A 15363-nucleotide genomic window follows, 5' to 3' on the forward strand; every position below is an offset into this window, starting at 1 on the left:
GTATACATGTTCTGTATCTACATTGTACATGACTTTTTTTTATTAATATAATATATTGTAATAAGACTGTATAGAGGGGAAATCCTGTCCATTTAGTGCCTAAGGATATTTGTCTTTGGTTTTCCAAAGCCATATGAAATTGAGTATTTCTATCTGTATATTTATAGTACATCAACAGCCAGAAGTTACATGCTATGTGGCAATCTACCATATACGATTTAATGCAGCATGGGATCCGCATTAAGGGAGCCTTCACATGATGTAATGCTGCGCTCATTCTGATCGTAAAAACACGTTCAGAATGAGCGCGTTAAAAGCAGCTCCCATTGACTTGAATGGGAACCGGCATACGTGCGCTCCCCATTGAAATCAATGGGAGGATTTTTTCCCTATTGCTTTCAATGTATTATGCGTGTATGCTGGCTCCCATTCAAGTCAATGGGAGCTGCTTTTTACGCGCTCATGAGCGCACCGTGACTCCGTGTGAAGGCTCCCTAAAGATGTTAAATAGAACAAAATATCCATTGACAAGTTATTAGACAAGTTTTAGAACTGCTGTAAAAGTTCCTTTGTGAAGCCGGAATATATCAATGTATTACACAATCAATTCCGTGATTTTAATAGGAACCCTGTAATGCTTTACTAACTGTTATGGAACTGCATCCGCAAAATGAACACTTATTATTAGGTTCCCCCAAATTACAAGAAGTTTCTTGGTTTCCCAGATGAGAGATACCTTATGATCATTTTCTTATTGGGAGACCCTCCTAATAGCATGTTATGGTACAAAGCGGACCACTCATTTAAGTACGGTATGTATGGGCTACTGTATAGTCTATTATAGAGCAAGGCTTGTAGGCTGATTTCATAGTGTATATAATTGTTATTTAAGGCCAAGATATGGGATCTGCTTTTGAAAAACAAAATAATGTTTATAAAGTGAATGTGCTCACCAAGCAGAGACTAATGAATGTGCGCTCGCTCTCTACGTCTATTCTAAGCATTATAATTTATTCTTGTTTCCCCTGGAAATGACATATAATGGTTCTTCAGATACAATTATCTCCATTAAATAAAGGCCAGCGAGCTGTGTGGTATCCCATGGTAATGAAAATGAACTAATCTGCTTAAAGTTAACTGAAGGGTGAAAACCTTTTAAATATACATTCACTATGAAGCTGGTGGCACTTTCAGGGCACAGCTGATGGCAAACCAGGCCACCAGTCAGACTCACAAATGGACAGGATAAAGCTTCTTTTTATATCTTTTGCTCAGAGACAAAATTATATATCTTGTGTGTGTCCTCAGTTTGCTGGCTCCTTATAAGCTTAAAAAAAGCTCTCTATTATTTCTATATACAGTAGCTCACAACCCTAGCAGAGAAGAGTAAACCCCTGGCTTATGTATTATGACTTGGTCCCTGGCAGGGATTCATTAAGATACTGCTTCATAATATGACTTGAGGCACATGACTCTTGACTGCTGTGGTCAGATAATAAAATTAGTTTTCCACACATTCGGCTGGATTTTTATTCACATTTTGTATTATTTCCCATACAGAAATTAGGATTGATGTAAGCATTTTAGGTCAGCCTGAGCATCACACTACTGACAACTGCAAATGGACTGGATTTGTTTTGACAGATATATGTGCAAGATGGGATGGCATACTTTCTACAGTCTTCAGAAATGAGTTGTGCCAATGCAACTTGAGGATCCTCACCATTGTATTAAACAATATACTGTTATTGCACTTACCGGTAATTTATGCCATATTCTGTTTGATTTTTATTTTACATTTCACATCTATTGTATATCTTAATCTTGAAACTCAACATACAACTTTCAATGCTGTGGTAGTTTATTGTGCTGAATCTAGAACAACCCATAAACAAGTGTGAATTGGAGACTATGCTCACACACATTAGACCTCATTGGCGAAAACAAGGAATTTGCTCCTAACACCACTCATTGGAAGAGATAAGGTAATTCTTTAATAGTCCCACCATGGGGAAAGCTCCCTATAGAGTAATAACTTTCAAAGAAACCTAAGAGCATAATGTGGGAATAATAGGCAAGCCAGCATAACTCTTCGAGAAAGAAGAGGTTCTCATCCACAGATGGCTGTTTCGAAATTTTTGCCTCTCATCAGTGCAGAGTAGGGTTCTGGTTGGCTGCGTGAGAGATCTAGATGTGGGTCAAAAGGATTAATGTCTCTCATTACGAAAAGACTGGCATTTTGAACCACATCTGGACCTCTCAAGCAGCCAACCAGTACCCTACTCTGCTCCGATGAGAGGCAAAAACCTTAAACAGCTGTCTGCACAGGGAATCTCTTCCTTCTGGTGGAGTTATACTGCCCTGACTATTATTCCCAGATTAGGCCCTTAAAGGGGCTCTATCATTGGGAAAAGTCATTTTTAATTAAACATATACTTGCATAACCTTTAGAAAGGCTATTCCACACCTTATTCCCCCTTTTTTTAAATGGACTAATAAAACATAATGTTTTAATCTAATGCAAAACTGGTTGCTGGATTACTTTTGGATTTTTTCTTGAAATTTGTATTGGTACCTGCACCGGCAGGATTCCATGGTTATCCGTGCACTTGTAGTAGCACAGAAAAGAATATTTTGTCGCACTAAGACCACGAGAAAAACCACAGGGCTGTGAACGCTCTTTTTTACATATTCCACACCTACCTTTTGTATGTAAATTGTCTCAATAGTTTTTTGAATGAGCCCGTTTTTATTCACATGCTAATTAGCTTCCAGACAGCACAGGAAGTTCTCATCGTGCACCCTCTCTGCTATTCTCTGTTATGTGTATGTGCAAGATAAGTCAGCAGCAGTCTGTGCTGTACACAGACATAGGAGAGAATAGCAGAGGGTGCATGATGAGACTTCCGGTGCATGCTGGAGGCTAATTAGCATATGATTAAAAACGGGCTCATTCAATTCAAAAACCACTGAGGATATTTACATACAAAAGGTATGTGTGGAATAGCCTTTCTAAAAGCTATGCAAGTATGTGCTTAGTTAAAAATGACTTTTCCCAATGATAGAGCCCCTTTAAGTTTTTTTTGAAGACCAGGTATTAATCTATAGGGAGCTACCTTCCAATAGGTGGAGAACAGAGCAAATTCCTCTTTTTCACCAATAAAGTATTATTTGTATTCCTTACCCAGAATTCTTAGCAGGGCATGCATGGTAAAATAAGTCATTCTATCAATCTCTCTCTAATGAAAGACATAACCCCCAGGCACTAGGATCTATTCTGTCAGTTTTCAATAGTTCTCTGATGACCTGAGTGCCATTGTTTGCTTCAGGGGGAGTGTACCTGGGCGCTGATGCCTAAGGGGTCCTAAATAAAAGAGTTATATATTTTGCCTTGAGCACTAGAGCTTAGGGCTTATTGGGGCCCACACGGTGGCTCAGTGGTCAGAACTGCAGCCCTGTAGCGCTGGAGTCCTGGTGCCCTAATCCCACCAAAGGCAAAAAAAAAACATCTGCAAGGAGTTTGTATGTTCTCCCCGTGTTTGCATGGTTTTCCATCCCATATTCTAAAGACATACTGATAGGGGGAAAAAAAGTACATTGTGAGCTCTATGTGGGGCTCACAATCTACATTGAAAAAAAAAGAGCTTACATCCTTGGCCTGCTGCAGCAAACTTTCCTGCAAACATAAAAAAACAAACCTTACCCATTTTAAGGCAGGGGTAAAAATCAGGACCTGTTAATATTCATTATACAATTGATCTGTCATCTGCCATGGTGCCGCCTTTGTCAAACATTCAGAAGAGTTCCCATCTATGATGCCCATATACCCTATAAGGTAATGGAAAGGAGTTGCCTTCATGCGACAAGCCCTTTAATGTTAGCATAAGTCTGGACAACAGATATAGAATAGTGTAGCCACCATACACTGATGACCTTATGACTTTCTGGACAGGTATCAGGAGAGAGAATATGTGAGACAATAATGTTCCATTACTGGAAAGATAACTAATATGAAAATAGTTTTACCACCAGATACACCAGTAAAAGGGAAGTGTTAAATAGACCCAAAAGATAATTACCAACACGTAGCAATTTCCCATCATCACATAAATCTCTAAGTTACATTTTAAGACAGATAAAACACTTAACATTCAGAACACTCCCAGAATATTTATGGTGATTGTCAATGTAACAGCAGCTCGATAAAGGTAAGGAGACATGTAAGTTATTCTTTATCTTGACAATTGGCTTCTAAAGGCAATATTAGCATCAGTTCTTCTGGAACATCTGACAAGGACAATAAAAGTACAATAGAATTTAGGATAGACAATAAATCCAGGAAAATCAAGTTTCATTCTATTAAAAAACCACACAGTTCTGTTTGAGGATTCAGCCCTAATACATGAATACTGCTAGAAAGTATTGTGCTTTGGTTTGAACCCCATTTGAGACTAAACAGAAAATATAAGATTAACATTTTTTTTTATGGATAAAGAGGTTAAAATAAGGAGCAAAAAGTAAACAGGTAAAATTCTGGAAGGTCGCGATGTATCCCCCAGATTCCTCAAATGTGTGGTAAGTGGGTTTACAACACAGGTAACTAACAAAACCTTAGCTGTGAGATGGCTGTTAACTACTTCTTGTTCTACTAGGGAGGGGCCTTCAAGCACAGGTGGGAGCCTGGCCTCATTATAGGCCTGTAAGGGTGTGTTCACACGATGCCGCGGCACGTTACATCGTGTGAATGCAACCTAAAAGGTTGGCAGGTTCTCACTCCTAAGCAGTTCCTGGGGAGAGGGGAGGAGCCGGGTTCTGTCCCAACCTTGACTCCATTGTGAACTGCTGCCATTGTGTTGCTCTGTGTTGACTGTGTGGCTGAAGCTAGCTAACTTGTACAGTTAGGATATTACATGTGTTATTTAGTAGCTCAGACGAGCAGGTTTTTTTTTGTTGCTGTTTTTGAAAACAATACTTTTTCTCTCTGCATATATCGTGCGGAAACCACATGGATCCCATTATAGTCTATGTGGTCTGCAGGTTTCCTTAGACACCCACTTTTTTATTCAGATAGGTTTCCATTTTTGGGTTCGCCTTCTCTGAACAGAAACCCAAATGTCGATGTGAATCAGGCCTGAAAGTTAAGGCTTGTTTATTTTTTGCCAGTTTTTGATAAACAATCAGGGTAAAACCTGTGGTAACCTGACTTTTTGTGTCTGTCTCTGTCTCTGATTCCGCTGCTACTCCCACTGAGCCTATTCTACCACAAATATATGTGTGTGTGTATATATCAATTCCTCAACATGTTTACTGTCAGTGAATCGAAATATTCTTTTTTACATGGAGAAGATCTGCAGAGAAAAATCTGTATAGACCTACCTCTTATTCTCACAGCAGAAGGTTGTGAACATAAGGAAAACTAGGCAACACTGAATATTGCAACAAACTGCAGCGCTCAGATATAGATGCAAAAAGAGGTTACAAAACTTACCTGAATACTAAGGTAGCAGAGGCAGAAACATAACCAAGGTAGCAGAGGTACATAGATAACTAAGATAGCAGAGGTGCATACCATGGAGGAAGCCCCTAGGCCCCTGATGGTGAACCTATGGAACACGTGCCAGAGAGGGCACGTAGAGCCCTCTATGCTGGCACGGGTGTGGTCGCCCGGATCGCTCACTAACAGGGAATCAGTACAGGATTCCCCATTGATGAGTGATCGCTGCCTTCAACTGTATGTGCAAATGCACATACAGCTGAAAGCTGTCAGTATAGGCTGAAGATCACGCAACCACGGCCTACACTGACTGCAGAGTTTGACCTCTGCCCCAGCGCATGAGGTGAGTCATCAGCACCTGCAGTCAAAAGGAGATGGACACCGGCATTTGATGGGTAAAAGTTTGTGAGTGTGTCAGTCAGCCAGTGAGTGACTGTCAGTTATACTGAGGAGCATATAATACTGGGGACGGGTGTGTACTGATGAGCATATAATACTGTGTGTGTGTGTGGGGGCATACTGAGGAGCATATAACACTGGGGGGGATGTATTGATAACCATATAATACTGTGTGTGGGTGCCACTGTGAAGCATATAATCCTGTGGGGGGCTACTATGGGGCGTATAATACTGTGTGGTGGGCCTACTGTGGAGCATATAATACTGTGGGGGGGGCACTGCGGAGCATATAATACTGTCTGAGGTCCCCTCACTATTTCTGTCACAGAGTATCTATTTTATAGCAGACGTGATATTAGTACAGGCAGTAATAACATTGCACGGTCACTATAAAACAGAGCATGTGCGATGTAAATGGTGAACATTAATTGTTCAAAAGTACTAAATACAGAGACCTTTACATTTCAGTACAAAGTTGTTTCTATTATTGAAAGCAAGGTAAAGCCTCATTAATACGACTGTAATTTGTAGGTCCGTAACTGTCCGCAGTTGTGGATCCCCACAGTATTAATTTTAAATTACCGTGTTGGCACTTTGTGATAATTTAGTGGGTTTTTGTTTACAGTTTGGGCAATTGGTCTCTAAAAGGTTCACCATCACTGCCCTAGGCCAATTATAAATAGCAGAAGGAGATATATGCCCCCACAGGGATAGGGCGGGTCCACACCAGTGCCCAATCTCCGCTTAGCAGGTTTCTGTTTCCTGCCCATGAAACTGAATAGGAGATGGAAATCTGCAGTCACTTTTCAAACCCATTCATTTGAATGGGTTTGGAAAGTGTCCGGCCATGAGCACCTGTGAGTGTTTTGTGCTTTCCGCGGCAAAACCGTCTCTTTTTAACCAGATACAAAGTTTTACATGCAGGACTTTGTGTTTGGTTAAAAAAAAAAAAAAGTGCTCACAGGCACGAAATGCTCACAGGCACTCACAGCCGGACACTGTCTGCCAGGTTTCCTTCTTCTGTCAGCAGAAGATGGAAACCTGAAAACGGAGATCGGGTGCTGGTGTCAACCCACCCATACATGACAGAAGGACAACTGTGTACATATGACTACAACATCAGGCAGAAACAATATTCAGGCATACAGGCAGACGAATAGTATGTGTTCAAACAGCAGCCCATGCTACAGACAATGGAATATTAGCCACTAGAAAACCAGGCACTTATGCACACAAACAAGGATTGGCAGAAGGAAGTTTACAGATAAGCACACTAATTCTTAAAGAAACAGAGGTAACCAGAGGTTGACATAGCTATGTGAGGGTTTATTCTTCATGTGCTGAGTTGTACTTTCATCTGGCACCATGTTAGGATAGATGTAATGTTTTTATTAACTTTTAGTAAAGTTTTTTTTTTAAGGTCCATGTGAAAAATTCTATCAAATTTTTGCATTTTGTTTTTACGGTGTTCATTCTGCATTAAAAATGGCATGACTGCTGTGTCTGACAGATCATTACCATTAAAGGAAATACCATAATTTTATTGGTTTTATTATGTTTTTCAACTTCTACAAATAAAACATAACTTTTTGAAATTGAATGATTTGTTTGGTATGTATGTGTTTTTTTTTTTAATGGCGTCTACCGTACAGGATAAATAAAAATATTTATACGCACATTTTTATCTTAATTTCATGTAACCGAGGTGAATGCTAGCTCAGTAAAAATCAACAAGACGAGCCCAAAATAAGGCAGATAGACATTTTACCATTTACCTACTTTTCTAGACATGTTACAATGCTCCAGCAGGCCCCTAAACACCTCTTACCTGCCTCTTCCAGATGATTACTGGCAGCATGTGCAGCCGACACACAGTGACAGGACTCCCTCGTGTTTCAGACCACTAATTTGGACAGCTTCCTCCTCATACATTTTTCATGTACTCCTCACCATGTTATTTTCTCCCTCACTGAAGCATGGTGTGGCACATTTGTTTGCTGAATGGTTTCTGTAGAAATTGCTGCTGAGTATGATTTTATATGACTCTGCCCGATATCTGTCCGAGAGTGGATGTGACTTTCAAGATATGTAGAAAGTTGCTGCTGCAGCAATATGTGCGGTGTCAACATCCACAATGTCTTGTATGGCTCCTAGAAAAGAAAATGCATTTTCAAGGCCATGGAAATGTCATTAGAGCAAATCAACTTCTACAGTACACATCCCTCCATATGCTCTGCTGGCACACGCACACAGCTCAATATTCCTGTTAACCTGTTTTTGCCAGTTTTTGTTCTTTTCATCTCCTTATGTATCCAAGTAGAATTAGTTCAGTTTAAGGTCAATGATATTTCATGGTTTTCACATTCTATATATTTAGGATTAAAACTGGCAAGACTAGAGGAGAAAAGTCTATTGCTTGATACATGCAGACAGTCACTCTTGCATTTTCCCTCTGAGCTGCTTTTCAGTCAAGGAGCAAAGAAGCATCTTGCCCTGTTTCTTTCAAGTAGTTCTTGGTTCAGTGACTTGCAGTTTTACTTTGTGTCTTGAAATATTTAGTGTTGGGTTATTCCTTAATTTATAGAGATCAATTATTCTTCATCAAGATACATCTACTTGGGGGCACTAACTTTTGAATGAACTATCTGGTTTTTACTCATGAAGTGTAAAATTCTGAAATTCTGACAGTACTTTATGGCATAGAACTGAAGGATTATCTGAAGAATCTGAAGCAGAAGACAGACCAGATTTGCCTAAAAAACAGCAAAAGTATATAACTGATTACAAAAATAGTAATAGTCTGTTTTCTTTGTATTTGCTTTTATGTTGCATTTTGCAGATTACCTATCTTTAAAGTTAAATGTTCACTGTATTTTTAATACTATGCATAAAATAATAATACAGGTTAAGAAACTTTGCAACATATCTTATTAGAGGAAAATGCCTCTTTCTCCACTTATACTCATTTTCTCCCACCATCTCCTTCCTAAACTGTTCATTTTATTCCTCATTTACAGCTACACTTTTGCCTTGGAAGAGTAGATGGACTGGCAGTTCACAGTGGATTTTATTATTTAATATTTAAAGAAGTCAATGGAGAGGGGATGACTGGTTAAGTAACAGAAAGGACAGATACACACACACTGCTGCAGCTTTTCGAACCCCAGAGTATAATAATCGAAGGCCCAGGGGAGGATACAAAGCCCAGGGGAGGATACAAACTCCTGGGCTCCAGTGCACCTCCTGTTGTTTTCAGCCTTCTTCAATGTTGGTACAGACATTGTGTGAGCAAGGCCGATGCCACAACGCATCATGATGCCAGATTAGATTATGTCTTTGACGTCACCAAATAGGCCAGAAGTTGCCTGTATGATGTTGGAGCACAGGAGAGGTAAGTAACAATGTTTTTTATGTTCCCTCACTTCCCCTAGCCCTCCCATCATTATACTCCAGGGTCTGAAAAGACCCCTTAGTATAATGATAGCAATGTTTGGGGTTTGTAGGCCTGCGGTCTCACTTACTGATCCCTGCTCCTTAGTACAGCTGCCTCTGCTTCCCCTTCTTCCCTCCAGAGGGTTCCATCAATATGATATGGGATGCAGAAGGCGAAGCAGAGGTGGTTGTGATCAGGAGTGAGGATCGATAAGTAAATGGGACCTGTTAGCTGCTGGGGAAACTCCAGCAGGTAATGGCATCTTAAAAAACAAAAACATCAGCAGCCTGCCAGGCCCCCTAAGGTCCCGAGCCCTGTGGCATCGACTACCACTGATACCCCGATATTTACACCACTGCATGGAGCTATCACTATCTTTATATTCTATCACTTCATATTTCATTGTATTTCACAAGCAATTATAGTTCCTCAAGTAACTGTGCAATTTAATGAGAAGGCCAATGGCCGCCATCTCAGAGTAGGGGAATAACCAAGTGGCTGCTACGTCAGAGCCAATCTAAAACAAATACCAGCAGATCCTGATGGACGCCATGCTTTTTATCAGTATCAGTACAGACTCTGTCAAGACTCCATTATTTTTTGAAGGCAGATTGTGCTATTTTTTTTTTTTTTTTACAAGAACCACCTAAAATGGATAAGGAGAAACATGACATAATCACTCAATACCAGTCTGAAAAGTCTTAGAGATTAACTAAAACATTTAGTAAAATCCTATAGAGTCAATGTTTCAAATCCAAATAATCTAAAAATAAAAAGATGGCTTTATTATCTTCCAGTCTTCAATCCTGTATTTACATAAATTTTCATATTCTATAACTTGACATTTAAAAGAATGATGACCGCATTTTTCCCAAATCGCATTCAGATAGAATTCTCATGTGCACCCTTTGTTACAGTACTGCCCGTCTGATCTCATCTCTGATATTAGTAAGATTATTTTCTATATTACCACTGGGACGATGAAATGGTTAAGAATAATACATTTCATTTTACAGTTCTGTCAACCATTCTTTACATTTCTCTGACTGATTTCTATTAAAAAACAACTATTTGCATAAACACATTACCGCACTTGCATAGGAAACATCCAAGCAGTTATTTCACTAATGCAAAACTAAATGCTAAATGAGGCATAGTACGTGTGTAGTATTTCTGGGCAGGAAAGCATCAGGAAATCATTATGATGGCACTCATTACAAGTGTGACGGAATAAGAAGTTGACACAGAAAGGAATAATGGTCCATGCAAACTCAAGTGTCCTCTCGCTTTTGTACATCCATTACCCTGTGACAACAGGAAAGCCATGCTATACAAAGCCTGAACTAATAGAATTCAATAAAATGACAGAGCAGAAACAATAATGAAAACATAATAGTCTCACATACAAATATTAGCATTATTACAAATATAAAGTAATGTGTATGATATATGGATTCACATTTTATTTGACTATTTATAGGAATAATGAGCATTTAGTGTTGATTATATAGCACCAGTATATTCCATAGCGTTGTAGATATATCACTAGAATCAGTCCCTATCCTTCCAGTCTTATATATTTACATATGTGTTCTTTTGCTTTCCTTTTTATTGGACATGCCATGTAGTGTGTTAAAGTTGAACTCCTCTGTACTTATTTCAGACGCCCACAAACACACACTAGCGCCAATTTTATATAACAAGCCAATTTATCCTATAATTATGCTTATGCAGTAAGGGAGGAAACCATGTATATTAAATTACATTAACATATATGTATATTTAGCTATATGTGGAACATAAATAAATTGGAAAAATCCAAATGGGTCTTCTCCTGTTTCTTGTCACTACAATACACAATTTGAGAACAGGCGAAAGAACTTGCTTACTGTCCTACCTTTTTCATTCCTTATAAACAGTGTTTGTTCCAAAGAAAAAATCTACTTTTACCATCAACCAAGAAACATGGCTCCCTACGGTTAGGGTAGGATTAGGTTAATAGACTAAAATGATAAACTCTCAGAGGATTATGTACACTCTTAGGTCGGAGTCTTATATAAAGGAAACACCACGATTTTTTTAAAAAACAGAGTATTTTACAGTGCCTGCAAAGTGGATGAGATTCTGGCTAATCCCATTCATACATTGCAGAAAAAAAATCCACAGTGGAAATGCTGCAATTTCAAAAACGCAAGTGTTTTTGTAAACCGCAGCATATCAATTATACCAACAGAAACGCTGGCGTTTTCTGTATAGGTATAATAGAAGCAGAAAATCCACAGAGGAAAACTCTGTGAGTTTCTGTGAAAAGCGCTGCGGTAAAAATCTTGCTGTGTTAACATGACGTGTTTTTTCCACAGGACTTTTTGACTGCAGCTCGCTATGTAGGACCTTAGTGTTACACACATTTGCTGTGATCTATCAGCTATAAATGGAATTATGTCTATAGGGATCTTAAGTCTATGAATGTAAACAGGAATATTCCCTTTCACAGGCACTAAAAATGTAGATATTACATATATAGGAAAGCCTTCAAACTATTCTAAATCGCTAATCAGTCACAACAATAAAACCCAATGTTGCTAAATGTCTACGTGTTACCAAAACAGCTCTGACCCAATAAGGCATTGGCATTACAAGACTTCTATAGGTGTGTTGCGACATCTGGTACCAAGAGTTTTCCAACTCATCCTACAGATCAGTGGAATTTGTATACAATATTGATCTCTTTGTTGTGTTATCCAAATTATTTCTAAATCTAAAAAATTATTTTTTCAGGCACTTTGTACATTTTGTAAAAGCAAATGTCATTTATTAGACCAGCTCATCTTCTTAGTCCAGGTTGATGCTTACATGCCAATTGTAGGCCATTTCAGTTTTTGGTAGGGGTGAGTGTGGACACTCTGACCAGTCTATGCTACACAATCCCATGCGATCCACTGTGTGTTCTGAAACATTTCTCTCATAGCCAGCATTAACCTTTTCAGCAATTTGTGCTATAGTAGCACAACCATCATTAAAGGGATACTATTATTAAAAGTCATTTTTTTGTCCTTAACACGTAGGAAAGGCTATTCTTCTCATTCCTTTAGATGTCTTCTCCACGCCGCCGTTCGGTATATAATACGTTTTTTGTCGATATGCAAATTAGTTCTCTTGCAGCACTGGGGGCGGGCCCCAATGCTCAAACAGCACTGGGGGCATCCTCATTGCTACGAGAAAACCCTCCAGCGCCGCCTCCATCTTCTTCAGGAACGGGGTCTTCACGCGTCTTCCAGGAGTTGGCTTCAAATATCTAGGCCTCGAGAAGAAAATGGAGGCTGCGCTGGAGAGTTCTCTCGCAGCATTGGGGATGCCCCCTGCGATGTTTGAGTGCTGCAAGAGAACTCATTTGCATACCACCGAAAACCGGATTATATACCGAACTGCGTCCCCGGAGAAGACATCTAAAGGTAGGAGAAGAATAGCCTTTCTTAAGGCTATTCCTACCTGTTAGGGACAAAAAAACTGACTTTTAATGATAGGATCCCTTTAAGTCATCAGCACCCATCACCCTGTGGCTGATTACTGGCTGTTTACCTCTTTTCATTGGTATGAATTGCTGCATACCAGAAAAATATTACAAGGAGACCTTCTGCTTTGGAGTTGCTCTGGCCTAGCTGTTTAGCCATCAAAAATTGTCCCTTGTCAAAGTTGCTCTCATCCTTATGCTTGCCCTTTTTCTCTGCAACAAACCAACTTCAAGAACTGACAGTTCACTTGCCATCCAATACATCAAACCCCTTCACAGATGTCAGTGTCATGAGATCATCAATGTTATTCATTTCCCCTGACAGTGGTGTTAAAGGGGTTATCTACCTTTATAAAATTGATGGCCTATCCTTAAGATAAGCTATCAATTTTAGACTGGCATTTTAGACTGGCATTTAGACTCATAACAGCCGCTAAGAATAACCGCTGCAGCTTCAGCAGGATAGGCCTAGGATAATCCCTTTAATTTTATAACTGGTTAATTCATATTTTTTTGGTAAAATCATCAACTATTACAAACTATGGCTTGATGCACATACATGTATGGAAGCCAGATTTATCAACATGTTACATATGGTGTAAAATATTTGCCATAACTTGCTTGGTATGTTAGACAGACATCTTTTACAACAGATTAGATTAGATCTTCATTCTTCTCCCTATAACTGTTAAAGTATACATAAAACATATAGTAATGCACAAGGGCTTGAAAGACTGTATATTTTTACTGACACTGCTGAATAGCTCAACATGTCAAAACATATTTAAATTATTTAAATTTATCCTATAATATTGACATTTTCATATTACTTGCAACTATCAAACTGTGTCTCATCACATCCAGAAACTTCCTAATAGTGATAGATGTAAATAAACAAGTACTCTAGACTATGTAATAGACAGTATACTAAAACAACGCCTAATAAATAATAGATAATTCTTTTAAAGGGGTTGTCCAGGATAAAAGCTAATCCCTACACTAATCTAAACACCCTCCCCCCCCCGCCTACTTTCTAAATAACATAATTTATCAAAAATGTATCCATAACCGTGAACATGGTCCCATATCCCATCACTACTACAACCCTCCCATCTCCATCCAGTCCATCATACATACCTATCTTCTTCCTTCTAGGCTTCTTCCTGTGGATTGGCTTCTCCTCCTTCTGTGATGTCTTTCTGCGCTATAGACCCAGCGATGCTCTGTGCAGCCAATAATTCACCTCTACTGCGCAGGCGTGGGAGCAACATGAGAAACCTGCGCAGTAGATAATAGTTGGCTAGAGAACAGCGCTTGGTCTATACTATGCGCAGGCAGTCAGAAAAGAAGGATGGGCCTTCCGCAGGAGGAAGACTGGAAGGAAGGGGGTTAGAATCAGGGGTTCAGCTAAATAGGTAGATAAGGGCTAGTATTTGTGAGCAGGATAGCTAGAGAGACAGGGAGGGGATGTATGGAAGGGAGGGGGGAGTGAGGTGAGAGGAAGCTGAACCCTGTAAACAAATGCAGAAGATACCAAAAGATCCCAGAGACACCCAGAAAGCACTCAAAACATTGCTAAAGGTATATGGATGCATTTATCAAATTATTGAGGTGAGAGGAAGTGTGGAAGTTACATAGCAGGAAGCTGGAACCTCGTAAACAAATGCAGAAGATACCAGGAGCTCCCAGAGACAGACAGAAATCACTAATAGACCTTTTAAAAAAAACAAACAAAAAAAACAATTTTTTGCTCGGAAACCCCTTTAAGGCACGCCATGTGCCTCAGTTATGAGTAGCTGCATGGCACTTTTATGAAGAAATTCTGGTGCAGTAATCTGATGGGAGAAGGCCAAAAGGCTGGTAGCATTATTACAGTGGTTACTGTGGCATCTTTATTGAGGACCTTTCACGTCCTTGGGCACATGTGATTTTATATACCACTAGAAAACCGACAGTGCGCTGACTCCATGTATTTTCATTGATCAGGTGTTTGGGGTGGCAGCACTTGGAGAAAGTCCTTCATACGTTTCACTGTGTATCTTACATAGTCTACATGTCGTGACTGTACAGGGCATTGCAATTTTAAAGACCTACCATGTGCTGGGTAAACAATGAAGAGAATGATAAATGGTGACCATCTGAGTGTCCTGACCCTCACCAATCTGATAACAATGGCTTGTCCTGAGTATAGACCATTGATAGTTTGAATTAGGAAAACCCCTTTCAGTGAACATTTCATGAGAGCCACATTGCATTACTATTTTCACAGTGTATAGTGCTATTTAATGGACATTCTGAGGCACTGTTCTTTGAGTACTGAATACAATATGACACCATATTAGCTGTCTTCTGTAGAGACCAAAGATATTAAAGTAATCTTCCACTTTTAACCATGCAAATTAATGTTCCTTATTCCTTATAAAAAAACACCCTAAACAACATTTTTATATAATGTAGATATGTTTCATATGTCAAGCTCTGGCATGAGCTAAGCAACAACAATTGTTGTACTTTGTTGAAAATCTA

This window comes from Leptodactylus fuscus, chromosome 1, assembly GCF_031893055.1.
Source record: "Leptodactylus fuscus isolate aLepFus1 chromosome 1, aLepFus1.hap2, whole genome shotgun sequence".
NCBI lineage: Eukaryota > Metazoa > Chordata > Amphibia > Anura > Leptodactylidae > Leptodactylus > Leptodactylus fuscus.